This window comes from Lissotriton helveticus, chromosome 11 (assembly GCF_964261635.1).
Source record: "Lissotriton helveticus chromosome 11, aLisHel1.1, whole genome shotgun sequence".
In the NCBI taxonomy this organism is placed as follows: Eukaryota; Metazoa; Chordata; class Amphibia; order Caudata; family Salamandridae; genus Lissotriton; species Lissotriton helveticus.
In genome coordinates, this window is record NC_136072.1 from 1,130,102,982 (window position 1) to 1,130,124,136 (window position 21,155).

The following is a 21,155-nucleotide window of genomic DNA, read 5'->3' on the forward strand; positions in this document are numbered from 1 at the left end:
TAGAGGCAGGAAACTGCCCCTAAAGGGGCGATAATGGGCTTGATAATAGGCCCTTGTGAATTCTGATAGAAGCCCATGTTCTGGTGTGAACATGTGCTTCTATGGGAATTCACAAGGTCATATTATCAAGCCCATTATCACCGCTTTAGCGGCAGTTTCTTGCCGCTAAAGCGGCGATAATTTTAACGCCGTTCTTGATAATATGCCCACTGGTCTTGAGGTGGAGAAAAGAGGAGAAATGCATTATTTCTCCTCTTTTTTGCTTTTTTCCATGTGTGCTTCCTTGTGCAGCACACATGGAAAAAGCAAAATGCCATGGTTTGTTAAGTACAGGAAGTTGTCCCTTCTTGTACATGAACAAACCTTATAAAAAAAATGGCATTTTGTAACTTACATGTGTGCTGTATGAAGCAGCACACATGAAAGTTACAAAGTGGTATTTTAGGATTGTTTATGTGCAGGAAGGGGCACCTTCCTGTACATAAACAAACCTCCCCTGCACAACGGACTCCCTTGCAATCTGGTGCAAGGGTGCCTGCATTGGCGCTAAGTAGTCAAACGTAGCGCCATCGCAGGGAGAAATGCAAGGCTGCACCACGTTCTTGTAAATATGGTGCAGCCTTGCGTTTCCGGAGTGGCGGAGTGTGTCGTTAAGCCCAGGACGCTAACGACACCCTCCGCCACTTCGTCGTACATATGGCCCAGATTGTTACTCACAGGTAGGTAGCGTTGCTAGAAACATATAGAGCTGAAGTTCTATGGCATACTGGTTGTGAGCGGTTGAAAGACGCACATGCAAGGTTATGTAGATGCAAGCGTTTGAGCCACTGATATGTGCAGATGCATCGGGGTCCATCCTTGTGCTTAGCCTCATAGCACCCATAATAGAGACAGTATTACTTGAAGATTCAGAAAATCGTTTAAAGTGAATTGACCGTCAAAATGTTTCACAAATACAATCTGTTGTGTTTTTAAAGGAAAATTGAAAAAAAAATCAACTACCAGAGAATTGAATTGTCTGAAAGTGAAGTGGTGGTTTGAATATGATTTTAATTTAAGCTTATTTTGCTTGCAGTTCTTAAAACATGAAAAAGTTGAAAACCAAATCCAGTATGCATGTAAATATTAAAATGAGCAGCATCATTACACTTAGCAGGTCTTGTTCCTCTACCAAAGTACTGCTCAGTGCTGCCATCATAGCATCAGATATAAGACACTTTGCTAGCATATTCAGAGGATATGTTATCGCGAAGTCTGTTATGAAGTTCCGTGGTTATACTGAATAAGCATCTAACTATGTCATCACATGAAATATCTTTATTGATGTTATAGCACTTTCACAATTGCTTTATTGACCATCTTGCTTTCTCAAATTTGCTTGAAAATGCTCCATTTGCCCAATCTTTTTTTAAACAAATTCTCGGGGGAGAACCCCACCGAAACCCCTTATGGTGGTCGATCACACTCACGTGCTACCGGCAACATGCGCACAACTTTTATGCCTCACCATTTTCAAAACTCACCAGCCACCACTGGTCTCTGGTGAAATCACAAAATGAGTAACCACTTTGTTACTCGCTGTTCCTATATCAGCACTCCAAATAACCAGATTTTAGTTGTTGTTCTCAAGAGGGTTCTAGCGGGTGCCATATTCGTAATATGTTCTTCCCAGGGCCGTTTCTACCATTAGGCAGGACTAGGCGGTCGCCTAGGGCGGCAATAGGGGGAGGGCGGCAAAAATCGTGAGCTTGGGATTCGGAATGAGTCATTTTAATGAGTACCTGTACTTTCCATTTAAAGCACTGCTCATATGCATCTCAAGACATGCAGTAGCGGTTCCTCCCTTCACCCTCTTTTGTGAGCGATATTTCATGCTTTTTACTGACCCTAATACCTGCCTCGCACTGTGGGAAAAGCTACTCTCGTCTTTTCAGCTGGTGGACAGAATTCGGACCATTTGTTCAAATGCAGCCTTCACAAAGACTTTAGCGCCCAAATACAAAACGTGTGAAACAGACTGTACGGAATAAAAACCGCGCACTTCCAACCACAGAGGGAACACACCATAGACTACATCTCACGTAAGCGCGGGTTTCAGTGCCCTCCTAGCAGTTGAAAGCCAACATAACTATTACAATATAATAAAAAACAACACAAGCAAGCACCGACAGTCCGGGCTCTACAGAGTAATCGCTTCCGGGGCAGCAGAGGGTGAATTCTTCGTTGGTCTGTGTCTTTTCCGGAGCGTGCTGTTTATTGCTAACCAATCGCACAATTTTATGGGGCAGTGCAACCAAACCCCAATTCCCTCCTAGCACCAGCCCTGCCCTGTCAATCAGTATAAACTAGATTTCCGATTTCCTCTACCTGTCTTCACTTATTTAAAGTCGGTTAAAGTTCTTCGTATATTGAAGTGGGTCAGAGTCATGTTGTCGGATTTTTAAGATGCTCTTTATCGGACGACGAGAGTAAAGAACAGCTTTTGGGGACATCACACCGCACCTGCTGCGGCAGGATTGTCACGTGCGAAACTTGGAATTATTCTGACAACACCAGTGACAGGTATTTGTAACGTGCAGAGTAAAGTGAAAAATGCCAGTATAGAGTCGAGGGTTTAATTTGTTGCCTGTTCGCCTCTGAATGATGTGCAGCAGGTGCCTAGAAAAAAATAAATCCACTTATTTACATATCCACTAATCGTGTGATTGGGCGCGGAGCTTTGAATGCCTTTGCAAGGCATTTCAGAATCTCATTGTTTTTACTGTAAAGAGAGTGTATACATGGCACTTTAAGCAGCGGCGAGCGCCGTTTGTTTTTTTTTAATCGAAATGTGTGGAGCCTTAGTTTTCATTTCAAATTCTTTGGGTAAAATTAATGGTATAAACGGAGCAAAGCAAATATCTGAAACGTGCACAGTGTTATAAATGGAGCAAAGAAAATATGTCAAACAACCATAACAGTATGAAGTTCGACACTTCTGTCCACGAATCTCTTCGTTTGAAGTACCCACTGTGGATTTTACTCTGTCTAAAACTGGAGGTCAATTTCCAACCAATCTTGGCAACAGTTTTCGGTTTGCAAATTCCATATCACTATTAAAGAGTGTTTTCTGACTCAGAAAAAAAAAATTCGGTCCATCAGAGCTGTATCTTGTGCTATTAAGTGAGGGATATGTTTAGAAATATAATTAACAGGGGGGCGTGGTTTGGACGCCGAGAGAGATGGCGGCGCTGTGATTCCCTCTGCCCGTGCCGGGATCGTGATTTGAATAGGGGGACCTGTTTTACTGCTCTGCCACCTCCATGGTTCATGGATCTGTCAACCGGAATGCGAGAGGAGCATGTAGAGGGGCCGCGCACGAAAATCTGAAGACGGGAAGGGGTGTTTAACCGCCTCGTGTGTTTCCCGCCGGTGACCGCAGTGTCTGAAGCGGACGAGGAGACCGCGTAGCCCCGCTGCCGGCGAGATCCAGGCATCGCATCTGGACCGCGAGTGAGAGCCGAGAGCTGCAGGGCTAAATATGGACTGAATAAAATCGTGAGTAATTCGTGTGTAAAACGATCACCTCTATGGTCGTTAGACCCATGTGGATTCTCTGACGGGAGCCGCGCTACCCGCGATCACAAAATGGCGGCTTCTGCCTTTCATAATGGGAGTTTCTGAGCCTCTCCGTGAGTTAGTGAGTGCGACAGGATGCAAGATGCACGCAACTGGCAATCAGCGTGACAGTCTCTGCCTACTACCTTGCAATCCTTGCCGCTTGTGAACCATGCGTGCTGGGATCGGCCACAAAGAAGCTTGAGCACCAACTTTACTAGCGCTTATCCGGCAATAACGACTGGGACATGTGCAGGTTACAAGTCCATAGCATTATTGATCTGAGCAGTCTCACTGCAGATGTAGGCTCCTGCGCTGGGGAACACCACTAACTCGCATGTCTGTCACGTGATGGCAGAGTCTGCCTTGATGATTGAATAGCTGTAAGGCGCTATATGAGTCCTTATAAATCTACAAAGGTGTACTGTGTTGCTCCTGGAGACCTGTGGTCTGTGGTTTGAAAATCAATGGATGTTGAGTCTTGCTCCTGCATGGGCTAACACACTACTTCAGTGACACATCATAGAGCTGCGCAATTTAGCCGCCCGGAACGCAATTTACAACACCATGCGAGTCGAGCTGTGTGCATGTCTATATTCGTGGTAGAGTGAACAACGGCCCTTGTTAGTCCCGTGAATATATGTTTACTTGAATATACCTGGCTCGAAGAAGGTGCACTTGAAGAATCGAAGACAAGCACTCCGAAGGGGGCGTGTGCTGCAATGGCGGACAACAAAGAGATAGCGAAAAGCTTGAAGAGGCTTAAATATGAAAACCCGAATTCACCCAACAAGGCGGGAAAAGGCAGTACGGACCCGGTGGAGCTGATACTAAACAGACTGGATGAAGTGAGAGATCTAGCTAGAGCAACCAAAGAGGAAGTGGCGGCGATCAGGCAAGACAACCGCGACACCAATGCAAAACTGGTTGAAGCAGAATCAAGGATTAGCAGGCTCGAAGACATGGAGGTTAAATCGGGCTCTGCCATAAAGCGCCTATGTATAGCTGCTGACCAAACAACGCGGAAACTAGCTGAGTTGGAGGACAGGAATAGGAGAGGAAACCTACGAATTTTTGGAATTCCGGAAGGTTCAGAGGATCAACATGAGAGCTGTGTGGCCTTTTTGGAATCATGGTTCACCCAATCGACTAACATGACCTTTGAGCGCACGCTGGAGTTTGATAGGGCCCACAGAGTGCCGAGCAGAATGTTCAAGAATCAGAAAGGCCCTAGAGCTATTGTGTGTAAGCCACTTTGCTATCAGCATGTAGAGCAAATTCTGGGCTTTATGCGGAAAAATAACCATATTCTGTGGAAATCTGCCAAAATTTACATTTCACAGGACTATAGTAAGGAAACGGTGGACGTAAGGAAGGCGTTTTTGGCTCTCCGACCACAGTTGAAGAAGAGGGGTTTCCAGTATGGGTTCATGGGCCCAGCAAAGTACCGTGTGATTATCCAAGGCTCTCCGCACATCTTCTCTGACCCACTGAAATTGAAACGGATGCTGGATGGTCCTGAGGACTTAGACATGGAAACGAATAAGCCCGAGGACTCGGAGGATCAGGCCTCAGCCTCAGCCTCAGGATATAAGTGAATGTGCTTTGCTCACGCATGCCGCACAACTTACATATGTGTGTTACATATGTGTTGTCCTCTCTCTTGTGGGGAGGGTTTGAACACTCTAGGCTATGCATAAGTTCTCTTCTCATTAAGTGTCCTTTGAATGAGTGGATCCGTTGTTGCTCTTTAGCTGTAAAGAATGTTTCTACTGTTGCCTATTAGCATACTGTGATTCAGTAATGTAATTCTGCCTACAGGTTATCACCCCTATCCGGTGGTGGTACATCCGTTGTTGCTCTTTAGCTACGAAGATTACCTCTATTATTGCATGTTAGCATAATGTGTCTCAGTAATCTAATTCTGACTGCAGGTTATCACGCCTATCTGGTGATTATGGGTAGGAACACGTTGGTTGATCGTGTTGTTGTTTCGCACTTCACCCTATGGCCCGCAGGACTACATGACTATCACGCTTCTTTCCTTGAAGAGGCCCCTTGGGCATTAGCGTACCTTTGTTGCCTTACTTAATGGTCGTTGACATACCTGTTATAAACATGTCGTACCAGTTCCCTGTTCCACAATCTTCTAAGTATGTATACGTGCACGGGGAAGTTGCAGTGTTACCGCAGTCTCTTTCCAGTCACCATGCCTGCTATATACAGTTGGGGTGGGGAGGGTGGGGGGGTGAGGGGATTTTGGGTTGGGCTGTGTGTTCTGTGTCTTTTTCTAGTTTTGTCCTTTTGTGCTTGCGCAGTCTATTCTGATTTGATGCTCAGTGGAGGGTCAGGTGGTGGGCTCTTCTTCCACGCTTGTGGGCTCCATAGATCCAAGAGCGTTTTCAATCTACCGTGTTGCGGTTTGTATTATGTGAGAGATGTAATTGTACCTATGAAAGTAAGAACTAATGATGTCACATAATGCAATCAGTACTCCGTTGGGAGTGTGTAATGTCGACCAACTGAAAATATTATCTCTTAATGTTAAAGGTCTAAACCAACCTGTAAAGAGACAGAAGATAATGGATTACGTACGGAGATTGAGGGGTGACATTGTGTTATTGCAGGAGACGAAGCTCGAAGCTAAGCAATTTTACCACCTGAGAAATAAGTATTATAATGAGGTTGTGGGTGCGGAGGCTGTGAATAAAAAGAATGGTGTTCTGATACTGGTTGCAAAGAAATCTAAGGTGGAAATTTTGTCCTCTGAGGCGAGTATAGACGGGAGGTGGATCACAGCCAAACTGAGCAGAGACAGGACAGAGTTTTATGTCACGAACATCTATGCTCCTAATACCAGTGACCTCAAATTCTGGGAAGATCTGAATAAGCATGTTGGAAATGTCCCCGATGATGCTGTTCACATATTGGCCGGGGATTTCAATCTTCCGATGGATGCTACTCTAGACAGAGATTCCCATTGTCCCTTCACATCCAATAAATCACATAAAGCTTTCCTTAATTTATGTCAACGCTTTCACCTGGTAGACACATGGAGGCTTCAAAACCCCTCGGAAAGGGATTACACTTTTTATTCCTCGCCACACGATTCGTATTCTCGAATCGATTACATCCTCATGTCTCAAAACGGAATCCCTAGAATAGAGTCCACTTCTATTGAACCACGTGTAATGTCTGACCATTCATGTATCTCCTTATCCATTGCTAATGTTGTACCCTCCTCTCGCCAGACGTCCTGGCGCCTGAATGACGAAATCCTGGGAAAGGAGCAACATAGGGCCACGTTGCTATCTGCGATCTCTTCCTATCTGCAGGATAACAAAGAGGGGGACACGACTGATCTTATCAGGTGGGAGGCATTGAAAAGCACGATAAGGGGTGTATGCATCAAAATCAGATCAGCAATGAACAGGGACTATCACGCAAACCTTGAGGCCTTAGAGAAGGAAATTATAACTTTGGAAAGTGAACATCTGCAGAATAGGGATGACGTGTCTCTTCATGCCTTGGCAAATAAAAAATATGAATATAATAAAATAGTTAGTGAAAGGGCGGGGGTTTGGCTTGATAAGAGAAGAAGGTTTATGCTATGCGACTCCAATAAGGCTGGTAAGAGTCTAGCTTCGTATCTGAAGTTTAAGGTCCAGAAGAATTCTATCACTGTCATTAAAGATGCCTTAGGGGAGTTACATTCCGAACCAGACAAAATAGCAGACGTATTCAAAGTATTTTATGAAGATCTATATGCAAAAAATGAAAAGGTGGAGGGACACAAGACTAAGGCGTATTTGGATGGATGTGTTCTTCCACGGCTATCTGCCGAGGACCAGGTTAGTCTTAACTGCCCAATTGATGCTGTAGAAATAGAGAATGCAATTAAAAATCTGAAGACAGGGAAGGCCCCGGGGCCTGATGGCTTCACGGCGAAATTCTACAAGACCTTTTCCTCCCTCTTAGTTGAGCCCCTTTTTCGTCTATTTCAGGAAATAAATAACTCAGGTGAGGTCGGAGGCACTCTGGCAGAAGCGATCATTGCAGTGCTCCCTAAGGAGGGTAAAGATCCTTCGCTCCCGAAAAACTACAGACCCATATCACTGATTAATATAGACTGCAAGATCTTAGCTATGATACTCTCTGCCCGCCTTCAGAAGGTCCTTCCCCAATTAGTTCATCCGTCCCAAGCAGGGTTCCTTAAAAATAGGTTGTCCAGCGACAACACGAGGATTTTAGCACATGTATTAGAAAAGGCGAAATTAATAGACACACCCACAGTAGCTATAACGTTGGATGCCGAAAAAGCCTTCGACAAGGTAGATTGGTCCTTCCTCGAAGCAGTCCTACATAAATTCAACCTAGGTGACACCTTTACGAGATTGGTAATGTCCTTATACTGCTGCCCCTCAGCAAGGGTTCGAGCGGGTGGTTCCTTTTCCTCCTCCTTTTGTCTAAAGCAGGGCACGAGACAGGGATGCCCCCTATCTCCCTCATTGTTCTTACTAGCGATCGAACCGTTCTTGTATCACATAAGGAACGACGCTAATATAGCGGGCATTACATTTGGGGATTGTACGGTTAAATTAACAGCATACGCGGATGATGTGCTTGTCTTATCTGAGAGAGCTGATGAAGCAATTCCTGCACTTATGGCTGACATCGATGAATTCTCCAAGGTATCTGGCTACAAGCTCAATAAAGATAAAACGGAGGTTAAACTCCTGAACAACATAGGGGACAAAGGTATCATTGGGGACTCTGGTCTTACCTGGCAGCCTCACTGTTTTAAATATCTGGGGTTGGACTTCGACAAAGATCTGGTTTCCACTCTGAAGATAAATGAGGAACTAACTTTAAAGAAAATAGCTACACTATTGGAAGGGTGGTCTCCGAAGTTCATCTCCTGGTGGGGCAGAGCGGAGACGCTCAAGATGATGACTACTCCGTTGGTCAACTATCTAGCTAGCATGCTCCCTATGTCGTTTTCGGACAATTTTATTACTAGAGTAGACAAACTGTTTGGTAACTTCCTGTGGCGTGGCAAGAAAGCCAGGATTGCACTAAAAAAGCTGCAATTAGCGAAAGATAAAGGCGGCCTGGGCCTGCCCTCTTTCAGGAATTACCAGACAGCATTCCTCTGCAAACAAGGTGCCCAATGGTTGACAAGTTCCCCTCTCTATACTCCGATATGGATCAATATTGAGGAATCCTTAGTAAATCATGCCCCTCTTGCATCCTTCCTCACTATGGACCTAAAACATTTACCACACTCCAAATATATAATCCTGAATACTAGACGGGCGTTACTTAGACTAGACCTCACACACAAAACAAGGTTAACATTCACTAGGTCGTCTTTCTTGTCCTTGTGGGGAAACCCCTATCTTAAGCATAACGTAGATAGACTGGGCTGGGAATCATGGTCCGGGAAGGGCATTAACTTAGCAAAGGATTTGTATGATGATAAAGGTCCAATCCCGTTCTCGACCTTGCAACAGAAATATGACCTTACTCCGATGGAATTTTATGAATTCTTGAAAATCAAAGCTGCTCTGACCGCTCGTAACTTCTCTCCCTACACCCCTTGGTTAATACTCCATCTCCCTCGATTTATGTATGCGGGTCACTTTGTCTCTAGGGTTTATAAATTGTTATTACCTCTACCCACGAAAGCTCATAAAAAGGTGGAATTGAAATGGGAGGCTGAACCGAACCCAACGGGAATATGTTTTGATTGGGAATTAATCCATAAGGCTGCTCTTACCCATAAAGTATCTCCCATCCTATTCCAGACAAAATATATGCTTATAAACCGGGCGTTCTGGACTCCGGATAGACTCTTTAAATGTAAATTAAGAGACTCATCAACATGCTGGAACTGCCAGTCAGGTCCAGGGGATCTTGCTCACATGTTGTTTTACTGTCCTGCTCTAGGAGCTTATTGGGATAGAATACTCGACTGCATCTCTTCCGTTTTCAAGATCAAACCTGCACGGTCCTTCGTATATGTGATCTTAGGAGCCCTTGACCCGCAGCTGTCAAATGATCAAGACCGCCTGCTCCTAGACTTAATGCTTACATTGGCCTGTAAGGTGGTTCTGTGCAAGTGGAAAAGTGCGCATGAGGTGCACTTCAAAATCTGGCAGGAGTGGTTATCATTCCTGAGGGGTGCTAGCAATCCGGCACTTCAGGCATCTACATGGAGGCCATCAAATAAGAAGCTGTGGAAATCATTGGACGCCTCCTCTTTTCACTATAAGCCTCCCTGAGGCAGTCGCTGTTGTGCTGTCACGTTCCCCCTGTAGTATTTGAGAAATGCTCTATTTGTTCTCCTAAGGGCCCTTGCCTCTGTATCCATGCACTGAGCGTTATATATGTACTTGTACCTCAACTTAGCAAGCACTGTCGTACTTTATTTCATATTCTTTGCTTTTGTGTAATTGTACACCGCTAAATGTATCAGTCATCTCTGTAACGGAAGAATTATTGTACTGTGTTTCTTTTGCTTTCTTCTACTTCAATAAAAATGATTTGAAATAAAAAAAAAAGAAATATAATTAACAGATTCTGTGAATTAAGACTCACTATACTCCTTATGTTCTTATTGTGCCATATTGGACGAGTTGTTTACCTCTCCCTTGTTATCCATAATGTTTGTTATATGCTGTTGCTTTAATTTTTGTCACATCTTGTTGATATATGTAAAGCGTTCTGACCCTTGCTGGCCTCATACGTGTTACAAAAAGCTGCTAAATAGTAATGGGGCACAAAGTTGAAATAATGTGGAGTATTGCCAGCTATACACTGGGGAGGTGTTCTTTTGGTTTAGCGTTCCATTTTGATTTGTGATTGAGGCATGAAAGCCTGGTATCATGGAGAGGCCATGGTAGTAAAAGGGAGGGGGCAGCATTTTTCAATTCTTGCCTAGGGCGGCAATACACCTAGAAACGGCCCTGGTTCTTCCCAAGGATAATATTTCTCCTGCCCTTCATGTATCTGTGTGAAGAAACCTACACTTTTCCTCTGTCCTCTGAGGATTGGAGCCTCCCTCCTGTTAACCAGCTGATCTACTTTCAATACTTTTGTATTTGGTCAGACTTTGGGGATTGTCTTTCAGTTACTCACCACTACACTCTTGGGCATCACACAATGCTGCCAGAATTAGTGATCGATTGCCATTATTTTAAAGAGTGCACTACGTCTCTCTTCAACAGCAACATCTTCACACATTTACCAAAGCATCTGCCCAAGCTCTATGACAACTGCGCCTTTCAGTGCCTGTATTAGTCGCTACCTTTCTAATTGTGCTAAAAACTCCTTGCTTCATAGCAATAAGTGGAGCACCCTCATGGCTGGTACTGCTATTACCAAACTCAATATCACCCAAAGAGTTTTGTAAAAAGTCCTGCTTTAGTTGGATCTTTTGTCAGATGAAGAGATTTAGAATTGCCAGTTGGGTGAAGTGGTTGCTGGCATTTTAGCTTCCCCAACACTCTAGAAGCCTATGCAATACAAATCACTTTGTAAACACTTCACTCAATCAATCAGGGGTTTGTAAAGCAAGGCTACTCACCGATGAGGGTCTCATGACGCTGGGCGGGACTGCTGATCTGTTTAAGGTGTTGAGGTTCAGTCTAAGAGCCAGATCTTGAGGTCCTTCCTGAACTGTGTCAATGATGCAGATTGCCTGAGGTGGAGGGGCAGGGTGTTCCAGGTCTTGCCGGTGAGGCAGGAGAAGGATCGTCCTCTGGTTCTGGTCTTGTGGATCTGTCGGATGGAGGCCAGGGTGAATTGGGCAGACTGGAGATTTCTGGCTGGTGTGTGGAAGGCGAGGCGGTGGTTCAGATATTCTGGTTCTGCTTCTTGAATGTGAGTCTCTTATTGATAGGGAGTTAGTGGAGTTAGGAGTTAGTGGAGTTACCAGAGGTGTTGTGTCATGTGGTTGTGGCAGAGGATGTCGAGGGACAGTCTGGCTGTGGCGTTTTGGACGTTCTGTAGTTTCCTGCGCTGTTTCTTGGTGGCGCTGGTGTAGAGTGCATTGCCGTAGTCCAGTCTACTGGCGATGATTGTGTGGGTGACCGTCTTTCTGGATTCTAAGGAGAGCCATCTGAAAGTCTTTCGAAGTAGGTGGAGCATGTGGAAGCAGGATGAGGGTACTGCGTTGATTTGGCAGTTCGTTGATTGCGAGGAATCCAGTATGATGCAAAGTTTGCATGCGTGGCCCGTAGGTGTAGCAACAACTTCACAGCTTGTTATGAACGCTGACTCCACATCAGCTGCTTCATCTTTTGAATTGACACCTACCTATTATGGGAAGGAAACTGCTCTATTATCTGGGCTGCTTACTAACTTACCATCCCACACTTAGACATGGCAAATAGAAGGTTGTCAAGGAAAGAACAGCCATGCCTGAGAATCGAATCAACATCAGTTTCTTTCAATGCTGTTTCAGAATCGAAAGGTAGTCAACGAAATAACCTCCAGTTGGTCCATCTGGAGTGTAGGTAGTATCCTGCTGCTTGCACTCTCAGCAGCCATCTTCCTTAGAGCACCCAATACACCTTCAAGTTGTGCAAAATGAACATTTAGATATCTACAGCACATGGACCTCAGAAAATCATAAGTGGGTTAGCATCAACAAAGTTCTACAAGAAGTTATCGAACAGTGGGAACTAAACTGATGAATCTCTTCATTATTTCGAGAAAACTAAAATGATTTTGAGCCCTGGTATCAAGAGCTCACTTGTAATGAGAATGCTCTTTTGATCAAATGGTTAAAAAACCTGCATGCTTACCCTCACATTCCTTTTTTGCTCAAAGCCATATCTTAAATACAGACAAATCAGTCATCACTCTGGTGCAGCCACATTATTGCTGCTTTTGGGACCTTCTTTTCTTATAAGAGAAGCCTACCAGGATCACTGTAGATACTTCCTATCAGCGTTCTATTGCCATGTTTATCTATCTGGATTCGGAGTACCTCCAAGGTGCAAGGTGGCTGTTTGAACACTCCTGTTTCTCCTTGAATTTCCGAAAAGAGACATTATCTCTAGCCTTGTAGATTTCTTTTGCTTTTACATGGAAAGGCTCTGTAATATATATATGTTTTCAATGTTAACTATTTTGTGAAATCACCTCATTAATGTTACAAGAATGTATCTCATGTGCCTACAGATCACGAGATAAAACGGCATCCTATGCTTGTCACTTTCTACACTATGTATCAATTATGAATACGATTAACGAACGTATTATTCCATCCCACACAAATGTCACCTTTGCGTGCTATGCTGTTTGTTTTCGAACATGTCACTCATGAGACAAACACATGTCTCGTGAGTTCACAGACAACGAGCATTATTTCAAATGGCACCTGAAGCCAGTAAATATCTGCATTAAGCATAAAATATCACCTCGGGTAACAGCAGCAATGAGCTTTGTTCACAGACTAATGTTATTCAGCTCTTATGCAATCCCTTCAGCAAAACCCTGAACCCTAACTCACCATTTTGGCGATTGTGGCAAATCGGTTTAAAAAACCAGCCCCAATTTTCCCGCTTTTCCGTCTCCCCCGTGAAACTTAAAAACTGAAAAATGTAAACATGGATTCATTGCAATTTTTGTCGATAAAGTTCTTGGTGATATTTTTCACTAGAACATGCTCATAGCCAAATCCCCGCAGAACTTAAACCGCTACCCGAGCTCTTTTACCTTCCTCTCCAAACGCGAGGCACGACCATCAATGCGGGCGGAAAACTACAGAGCGGTCATGCGCTGACAGCTTATATAGAAAGCGCAACCTTTCTTTCATGTCCACTGCCACATAGCCCAGTGACTCTTTTACTTTGTCTGCCCTTTTTCCATGTTAATACTTAAACATGTATAAAGTGTGTTTATTTAATTAATAATGAAGCTTTGAAACCAAAAAAGATTTAAAACACAAACAAGTGTAACAAATATTTTATGCTTTATTTTGGTAATGCATGACTTTGCGAAAATATAATTTTCTTCCATGTCTATCACTGTGTCACATGTCAGTTTTGTCGTTTTTCAATTAACCAATGGGTTATCAGTAATCACTATAAATGTTTTACATGCACTTGGTGAACTCAGATGTAGTGAGCAAAGCAAGGCGGACTTGTCCGCCGAAACGCGTCTGATCGTTTTTTCTTGCAAATAAAGACCCTTGATCTGAATCCCACGGAGTCGGTGCCTTTTCGAAGGATTGTGAATACAGGATTGGGTTCATATATATATATATATATATATATATATATATATATATATATATATATGTGTGTGTGTGTATATATATATTCAAGCTCCAAATTGTCTCCAATTCACAGGAAAAAGAGGCAGCACTCGCGGGAATATTTCACAAGCAGTGTTCTTTATTTTACTGACAGACGCGTTTCGGTAATTTCCTTCTTCTGTGTCAACGCGTAACATACAGTGCGGCGCCATTTGTAACTCTTACATGGTGGAAACAAACATAGGACTACACGCGTCTCACAAAATCGTGAGCGCCATCTTGGAACGATGTCCATTTCATTTTCTACATGAATCTTGTAACACTGACATGTGGCTTACATTGAAAATGTATACAAACGCCACCTCATATTGCAAAGTGCACCCAAACAATTCGTTTGACAAATACTATCTTGCCGTGGATCGGCAATGGCAACCTTCATGGTTGCCTCAATGTCCTATTGTTTCCCTTTTTGACATAAGTTACCTTTCATAATCAACTGAGTATTCAAAAAAGACTTTAACTGGCCATGTCTCATTGTCTCATAATCAAATTCAATGTAATATCACATCACTACATATAGGAGATGGTTAAGCATCTAGGAAACCAAAACACGAAATGGCATCATATTTAAAGAGCGGAAAGTACACACATCGCGATATGATACTGGTGGATTGCAAATACCATTACTGTTTGTCTATGAGCCCAAATGTACTGCCAGTTCTTCCCCGCTGTTAAGGCCCTCCGGGCTTTTAGTTTGCAAATCCACAATGTATCTGGACTCTAGTCTGGGCAACCTTTGCAGCCTATCCCCTCCTCTGGCATTTTCCGGTACACAATCTAAGCAGAAATATTGTAGCAGGTTCCTATCACTCTTGTGTTTAATAAAGAAGTGGCGAGCCACCGGATAAGTAAAATCCTTATTCGCGATGGCACGCATGTGCTCCAAAATTCTTAGCTTCACACTATTGATGGTGCTCCCTATGTATTTCATCCCACATGGGCACTTCAGGCAGTAAACTGCAAATGTGGTTTGACAGGACATAAATTTGTTGATCTTTCGGCCCTCTTTTAAGCCCTTCACTTCATAGGACAAAGTGCGTTTGCTGGCCGAGCACGCTTTGCACTTCCCACAAGGGAAGAATCCTTTTGCCTCAGATAATGTGCCTTTTCTCTTGACGGTTGGTTCTAGATAACTATGAACCAAACCATCTCTTAAAGAGCGGGCTTTTCTGAATGTGATCAGAGGATTAATTGGCACTTCGTCCCCGATAATATTATCCGTTCTCAAGACGTGCCAATGCTTTTTCATAACCCTTCTGAACCAGTCAGCATCCTGTGAGAATGTGGTTATCATGCGAAATCTTCCATCATCAACCTTCTTATCTTTCTTTTTAAAAAGATCCTCTCTCGGTATTGCAGATACCCTCTGGAGAGTGGTTGTGAGTAAGTTCACATCATAGCCTCTTGCTAAGAATCTGTTAAAGCTGTCCTTGGCTGCTACATCAAAATCAGGTCTCACTAGTGCTGTTGTGGAGCTCGAGCCGTATACCCTGTGTTACCAACACGAAGTGAACAGCACAGATCAGAAAGATGGCAAAAGGAGACCCCAAGAAGCCCAAAGGCAAGATGTCTGCTTATGCCTACTTTGTGCAAATGTGCCGCGACGAGCACAAAAAGAAGAGCCCCAAAATTCCGGTTAACTTTGCGGAGTTTTCCAAGAAGTGTTCAGAACGGTGGAAGACCATGTCTGGCAAAGAGAAATCCAAGTTTGATGACCTGGCAAAGGCTGACAAAGTGCGATATGACAGAGAAATGAAAGACTTTGGACCAACCAAGGGAGGCAAGAAAAAGAAGGACCCTAATGCTCCCAAAAGGCCCCCGTCTGGTTTCTTCCTGTTCTGCTCCGATTTCCGTCCCACAATTAAATCTACGAATCCTGGCATTTCCATTGGTGACATAGCAACATAGCAAAAAAATTGGGTGAGATGTGGAATAATCTCAGTGATGGTGAAAAACAACCGTACAACATAAAGGCGGGAAAACTGAAGGAGAGATATGAAAAGGATGTTGCAGATTACTTTTCCTCCAATTGTTACCAAATGCACATGTCACTTTTTGTGTTGCAAGTTTCCTTACAGCTGCTTATAGAGGAAGAAACAAAAGAGTCCCTAGAACTGTATTGTTCTAAACTAAAATTGCACTAACATATAAATTTTTATCTTACTTTTAAATACTTTTATGGCATTTTAATATTGTGTAAATAAATGTATTGTATTGTGGATGCTTTTAAAATATTTTCAATGTATGTACTACCATTGCCTTTTATGATTTTAACAAAAATCGAATAAAGTGTATTTTGACTGACTGAAGTCGAAAGGTAAATTTGATGGTGCCAAAGTAGCTGCAAAGCCTGTTGCCCGGAAGAAGGTTGAAGAAGATGAAGAAGATGAGGACGAGGATGAAGATGAGGACGAGGAAGAAGAGGAAGATGATGAATAAATGTTTGTGAAAACTTAGAGTAGTGGGGAATTGCTACAAAAGACTCAACATGGAGTTACTGCCCTTATTAAGTTTAATTACAAGATTGGATTATGCTCTTTGTAGTTTCGAAAATGCTCTTCTAGTTGAAACTGGTTTACTAAGTGGCAATGGGTGTATGAGCATCCTGAAACGGTATCAAAGTTGTAAATATTTCCAAACCTTTTTAAAATGGAAAGGGTGGGGAATAAATAAGGCGCTCTAGTGATCTCCTCCCTCCGCACTTTTGCTGTTGGTGTAACAAAGCATTTAAAAATGTTTCAAGCATTTTTTATTAGTAAGTTGTTCTATATGGTTATCTGCTAGAAAATTCTGGGTTCCAAACTGTACATATTGGTAGTCTGTAAAATAAACTAGACCTGTTCTTGTGGTACATGCATGGAGTTGTTTGGCGCCTCAGGGAAGAGAATGTACTTCTTTAGAAGGTTGTACCTTCCATATGGTGCCATAGTGACCCAAAGCATGAACTGTGAGGGTAAATCTATTTACACTACAGTGAGCGTCTGTTTAGCATAAAAGATGTATTTCTGTATATAGTGATAGGATTTTGATGCAATTCTTAGTTGTGAAAAGGGGTTCATCTGGCATGGTATGAGTTTGTTTTAGTTAAGTGTGGTAGTTTTTTAAACTATACAACTCTTGACGCATCACTTCACTGAATGAAAGTGAAGAGCAGGAGCAGGCAAATGTCCAAAAGCGTTCTGTACTTTAATTGCAATGTTATGTTTTTTTTCTATGTTTTAAAATGCTGAAATGTTTTTGAAGCAAAATAAAACAGTATTACTTTAAAAAAAAAAAATCAGGTCTTACTGAGCAATTACGTTTAAGCCTGAGAAATTCACCGTATGGTATACTATTAATTAATTTTCGAGGATGGCTGCTCGACGCATATAGCGTGCTATTCCCCACTGTTGGTTTCCTGAAGAGAGAGCAATTTATCCTATTCCCGATAATCTTAATTTGAAGGTCTAGGTAGTTCGCTGCCACCGAACTAACCTGGCCGGTAAATTTCAGATTGTTCTCATTCTGGTTTAAGAATCTAATGTATTTCTCTCCCTCACTTACTGGGCCATTCCACACCAAAATTAAATCGTCGATATATCTATACCACGATATAATTTTCTCTGTCCATGTCTTGTTCTCTGGTGCCCAGGCTACCTGCTCCTCCCACCAGCCCACGAATAAATTTGCGTAGCTGGGGGCAAAGCAGGAGCCCATGGCAGTTCCAGAGACCTGTCTGAATAATTCCCCCTGAAAGAGAAAGATGTTATTAAAAAGCTAGTACTGGATTAATTCCAACAGCATTTTGTTGTGTGTCGCAAATTTTAACTGTCTTTTCTTCAGGAAATATTCCACTGCAGATAGGCCCTGTGCATGGTCAATACACGTGTAGAGGCTGGTTATGTCCAGAGTGATCAGGCAGTAGGAGGGCTGCCATTCCAGTTTCTCTATGTGCTCAATAAAGTCTGCCGTGTCTCTGATATAAGATTTTAGCTCCAGGACTGCTTCAAACAGAAAATAATCCAGATATCTGGAAAGGTTCTCAGTCAGGCTGCCGATCGATGAAACTATCGGTCGTCCAGGTGGTTGTTTCATATCTTTGTGTACCTTGGGTAGGTAATAAAACGTTGGTAACACAGGATTGGTTGTTCTCAAAAACAAATATTCGTCCAAGTCCAACATTGATTTACCATGCCATTTAGTTAAAAGTTCATGTAGTTCAGCGATGCTGTCGTTGTACTTGACCTTCGTAGTCAGTTCATAACAACTCCCGTCACCCAACTGCCGCATTGCCTCTCCCACGTATTGTTCTCTTGAGAGTACGACAACGTTTCCTCCCTTATCTCAAGTAATTCTAAAGATGTTAAATCATTAACACTCAAAAGATCAGTGTCCTTCCAATTGGACTTTTGGATTTTGGCTTCTTTTGTTGTAGGTATAGTTTTGTAAAATTTGTGCAGTTTTAATTTGCGGATGAACTTGAACAAGTCGATTCTTGTCTGTGTATAGTCTAGGTGGTGATTGGGACAAAAAGTCAAACCTAGTTTTAAAACCGACTCCTCAACAGTTGTTAATTTTGTGTGTGATAGATTTATGATTGTTAGATGGTGATCGTTTGCGGGGAAGAACTGGCAGTACATTTGGGCTCATAGACAAACAGTAATGGTATTTGCAATCCACCAGTATCGTATCGCGATGTGTGTACTTTCCGCTCTTTAAATATGATGTCATTTCGTGTTTTGGTTTCCTAGCTGCTTAACCATCTCCTATATGTAGTGATGTGATATTACATTGAATTTGATTATGAGACAATTAGACATGGCCAGTTAAAGTTTTTTTTGAATACTCAGTTGATTATGAAAGGTAACTTATGTCAAAAAGGGAAACAATAGGACATTGAGGCAACCATGAAGGTTGCCATTGCCGATCCACGGCAAGATAGTATTTGTCAAACGAATTGTTTGGGTGCACTTGGCAATATGAGGTGGCGTTTGTATACATTTTCAATATAAGCCACATGTCAGTGTTACAAGATTCATGTAGAAAATGAAATGGACATCGTTCCAAGATGACGCTCACGATTTTGTGAGACGCGTGTAGTCCTATGTTTGTTTCCACCATGTAAGAGTTACAAATGGCGCCGCACTGTATGTTACGCGTTGACACCGAAGAAGGAAATTACCGAAACACGTCTGTCAGTAAAATAAAGAACACTGCTTGTGAAATATTCCCGCGAGTGCTGCCTCTTTTTCCTGTGAATTGGAGAAAATTTGGAGCTTAAATATAACGCGGTACACCAACGCTTGGTAGCACTCGTCTGCTGAGTAACTCGCTGTTTGGTGCATAGGAGCGGTAATATATATATAGCACCAACAGCACTACAGCAGGTGAGCGACCACATGGCAGGGGAGGTGCTTTCTCTCACCAATAGGAGACATGCAGGTGGATTTTAAGTGGAAGCGCGGGACTGTTTGTCAATGCAGCAGGGGCGTCTGAGGAAGACTTCAATGTCGAAATGCATAATGCCTTACCTGCGTGTCCAATTAAAGGCTTATTTCCAAAAGGTCCACTGAACCCCGATTATTGCTATATTTTACTACTAAGCAAGCAGGCACTAGAGTCATGATTTAAATGGTGCAGCAGGTGCAGTGGAACAGGAGCCATATGGTCTAGGAAACCTGCTGATCACAAATTATTGCTATTGTTTTACTACTGTCCCCAACTAGGAACCAGCCATGGTCGATATCTCCCCGCTCCCTAGTGACTGTCTGCAGTCCCAGTACTCCCTGTGGTGCAGTAGGAGTGCTGCCTCCTCCTCCGCCATGCTTCCTGACCCTTCCTCTGCCCTCACGGGCTTCCTCCCTCGCGGTCGTCCTTGCAGGCTTCCACTTTCCCTCACCTAGGACTCTGGCACAGTTTAAAAGTGTACAGATCACGTTATTTCACAGTACAGGCAGCTTTTATAAAAATCACTTAAAAGTTCTTAAAGTATTTAAGCGTTTTAAAAGAGCACCAGTTATATTGCTCAAAGACCCTTTTTTATGACACTAAGAAGATTACATGATTTGGCCGACCCCGAGACTCGAACCCGAATGCCCAAGTTGGCAGCTCTTTCTGTTACTTCACATCGGTATTATAGTCATCTGCAACATCTACAATGAAAATTCAACAAACACAATAGATTTTGCATATGTGAAACCTATTGGCTTTGCCAATGCTTGTTATTTAGTACTACGTATAATACGATCCTAAAAAACATACTTTCAGGATGTGCACTGTACGAAAACTTCTCCAACATTTGATTTAACTAAAGTGTTCGTGTCGAATAGCAACCGAGCCCTTCCAAAGGGTGCACATAACTGATTTGCCTTTTAGTTCACTATTGGTGTTGTCGGTATGGATGGAAGCATGAATGTTTCAAAATTCATGTTTGAAACTACTTCCTTAAAAAAATACTTGCACTGATTTAGTCTGATGTACTGCTACTACTAAGATGTAGTAGGGGGGAGCGACATCTGACCCTGCTCGCAGGCAGGTCGCTCCCCATGCAACCACATGGCCGCCAGCGGCCTCGTGCCTGCTCCCTGCCGCCCGCCTGTTTTCCTGCCGTTTCCCGCTCCTTCCCGCTGCTGTGTCCCTGCGGCCCCACCCCCTGCTCCCCTTTGGCCACCCTGCTCCCGCCTCCCAGCTGCTCCTCCCTCCCTATCCCCTTATTATGGAGGCCGCGCAGCGGGCGTGCCGATGGCGCGCCGCTGGCGTGCCAAAGGCAAGCCCGTCTGCGTCTGTCTGCGCCTGAATCACGCCCAGCGCCAGAACCCCTGTACCCCGCGAATGCCACAAAACCAGACGCCGCTACGACGCCAGCACCCTCCACGCATTCAACGCCTCTCAGCTGCTCCTCCCTCCCTATCCCCTTATTATGGAGGCCGCGCAGCGGGCGTGCCGCTGGCGCGCCGCTGGCGTGCCAAAGGCAAGCCCGTCTGCGTCTGTCTGCACCTGAATCACGCCCAGCGCCAGAACCCCTGGACCCCGCGAATGCCACAACATCAGACGCCGCTACGATGCCAGCAACCTCCACGCACTCAACCCCGGCTGAAACCACACCTGCTTCCAAGCCGCCCCAAAAAGGACTCACGGACCTTTCTCCTGCCACACCTGCAGCTTCACCTGTGACAGAGCCACCAAACCTCCAAGGACGGGACCCAACCACCTCCGCTGCATACTCCTCAACACCCGCTCCGCATGCAAACAC

At 43.7% G+C, this 21,155-nt stretch overlaps 1 long non-coding RNA gene and 1 pseudogene across 1 annotated transcript in view; both read left to right on the plus strand.

Annotated features, from left to right (window-relative positions):
• The window catches only part of LOC144791582 (uncharacterized), a 361,016-nt gene that overhangs the window by 260,529 nt on the left and 79,332 nt on the right, over positions 1 to 21,155 (plus strand). The window lies entirely within an intron of this gene.
• Positions 15,388 to 16,068, plus strand: LOC144792066 (high mobility group protein B3 pseudogene; annotated as a pseudogene).